This window comes from Herpailurus yagouaroundi, unplaced genomic scaffold (genome assembly GCF_014898765.1).
Source record: "Herpailurus yagouaroundi ecotype Mexico unplaced genomic scaffold, PumYag 159, whole genome shotgun sequence".
NCBI classification, from domain to species: Eukaryota; Metazoa; Chordata; class Mammalia; order Carnivora; family Felidae; genus Herpailurus; species Herpailurus yagouaroundi.
This window is the reverse complement of record NW_024412400.1, coordinates 52,852,307-52,859,833: the sequence shown is the minus strand read 5'-3', so window position 1 is coordinate 52,859,833 and position 7,527 is coordinate 52,852,307.

The following is a 7,527-nucleotide window of genomic DNA, read 5'->3' as shown; positions in this document are numbered from 1 at the left end:
TCCTAATAGATATGCTCTTTATTTTCTTCCATGATCAAGATTTTGAAGTTATGTACCCTCCAGCTCACACTTGCATAAACTTTATGAAGTGCTCTCACATAGTCAGTCCTTACAAAATTCCAGTGAGATAGGCATTGTTTTTTTCATGTGCACACAAAGAACTGAAATTCAGTGTGATTAAGTGATATGGCCAAGGTCACTCAAATAGTAAGCAGAAAGGCCAGTATGTGCATGTAGGTCTTTCAATCGAAAAATAATATAAAGCAGTCCTTCCATTCTTAACACAACTTTTTTTTTTTACTGCATGTTACCTTACATTTGTTGACTATACCAAAACTAATTTCTATAGTACATATTCTATTTTGTACTTTGCTTTTTCATCCCTTCTTAACAAATCCTTTTAATGCCACAGACCCTCTCTTGGGAAAGTATGGTATTTTTCAGAAGACTCAGGCTATCTCAGTGAATACTTTCAGGGATTCTTGCTACCCTTTTACCATCTTCAAGGTCTATTCCAGTGGTTCTCAAAGTGCGGTTCCCAGACCAAAGCATTACCATCAGCTGGAAATCTGTTAGAAATTCAATTAAGAATCCCCATCTTAGACCTACTGAATCAAGACACTCTGGGAATGGTGCTATCAATTTCCAGGTGATTTTGAGGCATACTAGAGTTTGAGGACTACAGGACTATCCAATTCAAATAGAGACCTGAATTCTCAAGTATGCAAAAATGTGGCAAATACATAAAATCAAACTTATGTTCTTATTCATAGGAAGAATAAGTATTCATAAAACAAATTTAAAGTCTCAATTGTACCTCTTAGATATATATTACTAGGAATGTAATACTAATATTTAATAACCAGGGCCAAGCAGTAGGTGAAGGACTATAGGGCACAGATACCACAAAAGAACAGATCATTTCTAGATAATTTTTCTTTTTTGTATACTGTGTCTCTATAACATACATATGTGTATGGAGATACATATATATATACTATATATAACATATAGGTGTATAATTATATTTTGTATTATATTTGAAATTATATTTTGATATTAGAATTACTTTCTTATGATATTGATTTAAGCCAGGGATCAGCAAACTTTTCCCATAAAGGGCCAGACAGTAATTATGTTAGACACTGCAGACCACACTGTCTCTGTCCTAACTAATAGATTCTGCTGTTATAGCACAAAAGCAGCCACAGACAATATGCAAACAGTGAGTGTGGTTTTTGTTCCAATAGTACTTTATTTACAAAACCAGGTGGTGGGCTGGATTTGGCAGGTTGGCTGTAGTGTAGTGACCCCCCGATTTAAGCTGTCATTAAAACACATTTCCATTACCTGAGCTTCCTAAGCGACTGAGGGCAGTGTGTGCATAATCAGGGACCAAACGTTGCATGAATAATTCACAGTGGAGATACTTCTTTGTAAGAAGAAAGTGTACATAATGCGATAAGATTACATATATACCTTTAAAGGCATCCAATGAATTAAATTTCAAAAACAGAAGCTTTTTGAGGGGAAAACATCTTAGAAGCACTTGTTCGTACCTAATAAGGTACTATGTATTTAATAATCGTTCACCAATATCTGTGGATTTAATGACTTGTAGTCTTTGTGACAACAGACATATCTACTTTGTGAACTGTTGTTTAGAGACAAGTTTATTCTTTTTTATGGGTACGGAGGCAACATACAAAAAAAATCAAGGGTTTGGGATGTACAAACTGAGTCTGAATCCTGGTTCTGTTCATATTAACAATGTGACTACAAAAAATTGCTCATCCTTTCCAAGACTCAGTTTCCTTACTTGCAAAATGTTACCTACCTTAGCAGATTCTTGTGAGCATTAAACTAAATGAGACAGCACCAACAGGGCAAGATGCTCAGGACATTACAGGTTTCTTTGCCCTGATTGGGCCATCCTGCTCCTCTGTTTGCTAAGTAAGCCCTGAGAATACATAATATTTCAATTTTTCCCTAACTGTATTCAAGATAAAAGTGAGAATATCATAATATTGAAGTGATACAAAAATTTTGAGAATTCCATTGCTAAACCTTTTAACCTTCCCGCCCCCCCCCCTTTTTACAACCTCAGGTGTAATTCTCATTCTACTCTTTAAAAAAAATTTTTTTTTAATGTTTATTCATTTTTGAGAGACAGAGTGTGTGTAGGGGAGGGGCAGAGAGAGGGAATCACAGAATCTGAAGCAGGCTCCAGGCTCTGAGCTGTCAGCACAGAACCTGATGTGGGGCTCGAACTCACAGACTGTGGACTGCGAGATCGTGACCTGAGCTGAAGTCAGATGCTTAACCGACAGCCACCCAGGCGTCCCCAATTCTCATTCTACTCTTAAATCATTCCTAATATAACTTATTTGGATAGATCAAAAAATCTATTTTCTCTAGTTTGGCTCATCGATGGAGCATCTTTTTAAAAAAGAACAAGTTGTTTTTGAAGCAACTCCAAAAGGAAAGTATAGGCCAAAAAACATTTCTTATTCTCCGCTCAAATTCCTCTTTCCACTTTCCCCCCTCAACAGAAAACAAATTAGTCCAAACCTCAAAACATGAATATGGGACCCGACTAAAATTGCTTCAAAAGCCTCTACTCCTGAGTTGAGAGAATAAAAGTTTATTGCCACCTCCAAGGCAAGGTTCTCACTCAGCAACTGCTTAGTTGTGAACAGTGACCTACTGCTTCCACTCAGTAGGTGACGATTAGGGCTTCTTGTAGCATTTGTTATTCGGGATTTAACAAGTCTTACTCTACTGCAATCTGCTTCCCAGAATTCCATGACTTTGACGAAGAAGATAAATGAAGGTATATGCTTTTGTAAAACCCCAGAGTCAGGTCAGGAACCAATGAGGAGGGTTAATGAACACAAAATACTAGACTGCCTCTTTCTGCCTATTGCTGTAGTAAAGATTGTCTTTCCAGAGCAAGTTTTCCTGATAGAAATGGCCACTTTTTCAAGCTGGGTGACATTTAGAACTTCTTTCTCTGACTCAAAGTCTTAGAAACACTTTCCTCTTCTTGGTTTGGCTTTTTCCTCTTCACCACTGCACTTTTCTGGTGAGCTGTGGGTAGTAGGGGTGCTGTTTGAGGTGGGGAGTGGAGGAGATGGGGGAAAATGAATTCTTAGTTATAAAGTAAGACACAATGAGACAGCTGAACTAGATAGGATCTTTAAGATTCGTCACAGCTCTATCATTTTATGACTTTACTCATTTCTAATGGAAAAGACAGAAAACAAAATGGCACTTAGAAGAGAAAGGAAATGTTAACTTGAAGGGTATCTGAGAACAGAAGTCATTTACCCAGAACTTATTGGTAATTTATTTATAGGAAAAAAAAGAAAAAAAGAAAGGGAAAATAACAAGAGAACCTCCCCACGCCCAGCCTACTTCTGGAGTTGTCCTGGAGCAGAACACATTTGGATCAATTTTCTACACCATCTGCAGCTATCTGGAGAGCATTCTGTAATGAAAATAGCCTATCAGTAGCTTTGGCAGATTTGTTCAAAGCTATCCAACTATCCCAATAGTATGGGAGTACTATTTGATTGAAAATACATTATGACTTTAAAACTGTCTTATTACTTAACATTGTTAGGAAAGGCTTGTATTAAGTAATACAAGTTAGTAGTAAAAAAAACTTTATAAACAAATGCTACTGAGATAAGAAAAATTCCCTTCAATATATCAAAACAGTACCCTTATTTTCATATTCTATACAGAAGGCAAACCCCTACTGCCAGGTGTCAAAAGTAGTAAAAGTACTAACGGTTTTCACTGTTGATATGTTCTGTGATCCTACATGAATATTACACTGAATTACCATCATTTTCATTATTTCTGCACATAATTTGATAATTCAAGATGACAGTATTTCTTCAACAATATTATGTTGCTATACAGTTCAGATGGTTGATCAACTCTATCTAAAATTTTAAGTTAAAGCCCACTTTTAGGAATTGACAATCAGTTAAAAACAATACAATTTTAACAAGGTCAATTACATAGATACTCTTAACATTCTTCATTTGGGATCTAAAGAGCTTATACCCACTCAGGAAATACACAATCACACTAAAAACAAATCGAAAAAACAAAAAGCCGAGTACTCCCAAAATCCTGAATAATTTTGAAGTTGACTGGATTATCTGACTCTGAAAGCCAGTTTAAGTTTGCATCTTTCCACAAATAGGGTACTATGCATCTATACACTATATATCTACTTACTATAGGGACCTACATTAAGAATGCTTCCCATTTTCTGTATCTGTCAGATTTTTAAAAAAGTCTTCCATGGGCAAAGATATTTTCAGTGAAAAGTGCTGCTATAGCTATTATTTTACTTCCTCTAGAGTTCTTGCTTCTGGCCTATTTCCTAGTAGACAACAGGAAATGAGATATCTATTATATAAATCACATTAACCAGGAAAACCATGATAAAATGACCAGTTTCAGTTGACCTTAAAACAGGGAAGAAAAGATAATATTTGAAAAGCAAAAGTTTTATATAATTTAATGTACTGACCTCACTTAAGTATCATAATAATAAATGATGTCTCCACTCCCCCTCCCAAGTTATTAGAGAGGTTTGTCTTCAACTGCTAAAATTACAGTTAGTGAATCTGTTTTATTAAATTAGTGCTCAATGCTGCTGTTAATCTTTGTCCCATTAAGTTATAAAAGTAATGCATTTAATAGCTACACAATCTTCTCCATCTTAGCTGTACATGTATAATATGAACACTAATCAAGATCACTCAGCAGGTCAGCAGACTGAGATCGGAGTAAGTCTCCAGCTCCTGGGCTTCCGGCAGAAATTTCTCTCTGTTCACTTACAGATCTATTCCATGTGATCTTAACCTTGTCCCATACCGTAAGTAAACCTACATATTATGGAGTCTAATGTTTACCTTATCTAAATTAAACAGATACAAATGACAGCTATACTTTATTTGTTAATTCATTCATAATTTGCTTCTAATAAAAGTATTACATACAACTACATGGAATGACTATATCTATAAATATACATATAAAACATTGCTATTATTTTCCACATGAGGTGCCTCATTTGCTTCATTTTAAATACACAGGATAATTTAAAGAATTACACTAAAAATAATCAGTTCGTTTTGGTCATATTTACTAAAAATTTTTAAGGTGGAAAAGAAATAGATTTTCAATTGAAAACAAGCCATAGTATTTTTGTTTCCATTGTAACTACTTCAGTTGTAGTTACTCACTACCCTTTTTTCCCTTTTTTTCAGGGCATAATGGACAATGTTATTTGGTTGTTCTGTGATAAGAAAACACTCACTTACATACATTATCTCAAGATTCCCTAGTTCAGAAACTCAACTACATTATCTTTCAGAAAGTTAATAAGACAGCACTCCCTTTTCCTGTCTATCAAATCATCCTATATTTTTAATCTATTAACAATGATACTAAAAAGCTACAACAGTTAAATTCAGATTGAAATATATCATCTCTCTATAAAGATGGAGTTTGACCCTAGATTAATAACTCAACCAACAGTATTCCATATGAAATAAATGTATTTTTTATATCATATATTATCACACTAAGCTCTAAAATAAATTAATTTGATATACTTCTTGATCTTCCATTTACTGGTTTCTTCTATCTACTGCAAACTACTATGGCATATCAGTTTATATATCTACATCTATATCTATATCTATCTTTATTTTATATTGTTCCATATACTTTCTTAATTTGTCCCACATTCTTTTTCTTTATAAAATGTCAATAGAGAGACTAAGCATACATATAAAGATCATAGCTAATGCCAGATGTTGATAGAGCCTCTTGAGACCAAAGATTCCACACCAGGTGGTTGAGGCAGCCTAATGAAGCAACACATGCTCATAAGGGATACAAAGGGTGGACTTGGAGGGACCTGCTCTCATTTGGTTATTTATGAAAGTATAGAGGAGGATTTGAAATCAAAGTAAAAAATGAGATTAAATCAAAGCCTTCCCATTTATATAGCAGAATTTTTTTGATAAAGGTTTTAAAATTTGTCTTCAAAATTAAGGCTGAAGAAAAAAATCTTTTTTGTATACTTTAGTGACAGGATATCATTACATGTATTTCCAACTCCTCTACCAAGTGGGAAAAATGAAAATAAACAACTTTAAATGGATTAAAATACAAACATAATTTCTTAAAACATATTAAGTTTCTTATATCGAAAGACTTAAAAATGTGAGTTCAGGTCAGTGCTATTAAAACAAACTTTAGTAAATGGACTGACCATAAAACATGACCTTAGGCAACAACTAATGAACCTGAGAGCATTTTAATATATTTTCTTATCACCAAGTGAAGCACTTTAAGTTATTACAGCTAGGCTGCATGACCTCATGCAATTGAATCATGCTAGAGCCAAATAGGCTAATGTCTTTGATAGCAATTAGATAAAGGCAGAATGTTAACTTTTACTTTAAGAAGTGTTAAACAAAGAGACTCATCTCCTGGCTTAACTTAGTTAGAAACAAGCTACTCATTTAACAGTAGAAGTTAATGTGGGAATGGCCTCTTTCATCTGTCAAATGAAAATTTTATTTTAAAAACTATCAGGGAATTTTAATTTTACAATGGACATTTTGCTAGCATTTCTAAAGTTTCTAATAACATCTTGATATACTGTAATATCTAATATCTAAGTATCTCCTCTTTAATGTCTAAAATTTCTAATATTCTCAGTATTGGGGGAGAAACAGAGTCTTATCAGTCATCATCACAAAGAATTGCTTATCTGAGCTGAACATGACACAGAAATTAAATGATAAAATAGTACAACAAAAATAATAGAACACAGGTCCTAATATAATATTTCATCAAATCTAAGGTACCATTGATTGTAATATACAATTCTTTCCCACATCAGTAAGAAAAAGCTGTCAAACCATGGCACAGCTTTCTTATCACTTAGAACTTTTTATAACTATTCAAAGAGCTCTTTTAGATTGAAAACAGATTTTTAAAAATTATATATCACTCTTGCACACATATAAAAGACTGAGAAAGACAAACAAATTGGCTGTGGTATTCCTAAAACTTATTCACATTCAAAATACAACTTTCCTGAACCTTTCAACTTAGGGTTGTTGGTGTCTATGTTTTTGCTTACAATAATGTTCTCTTTGCCATTAAGAGTATCTGTGAAGCAGCCTTTCTTAAAAGGGTACTCCACTATTGTCTCTGGGGTTTTCTTCCAAGTTATTGGCACCCATCCTGCAAGTTTTGATGGGAAGTTTTGACACTTTCAAAATTATACCATTAAATATTTAAATAATCAGTGACTGGTTAACAAAAGAAATATGATTAAATATGAATACATGACTATTCATTCTTGTGGTATGTGGTAAAATCATGATTGTAACTGGTTAGTTCAACTGTATATAGATATTGTCAATGTAGCAGTGCTGGCTAAAAAATTAGAATAACCTAAGAGACTTTAAGAATATATAC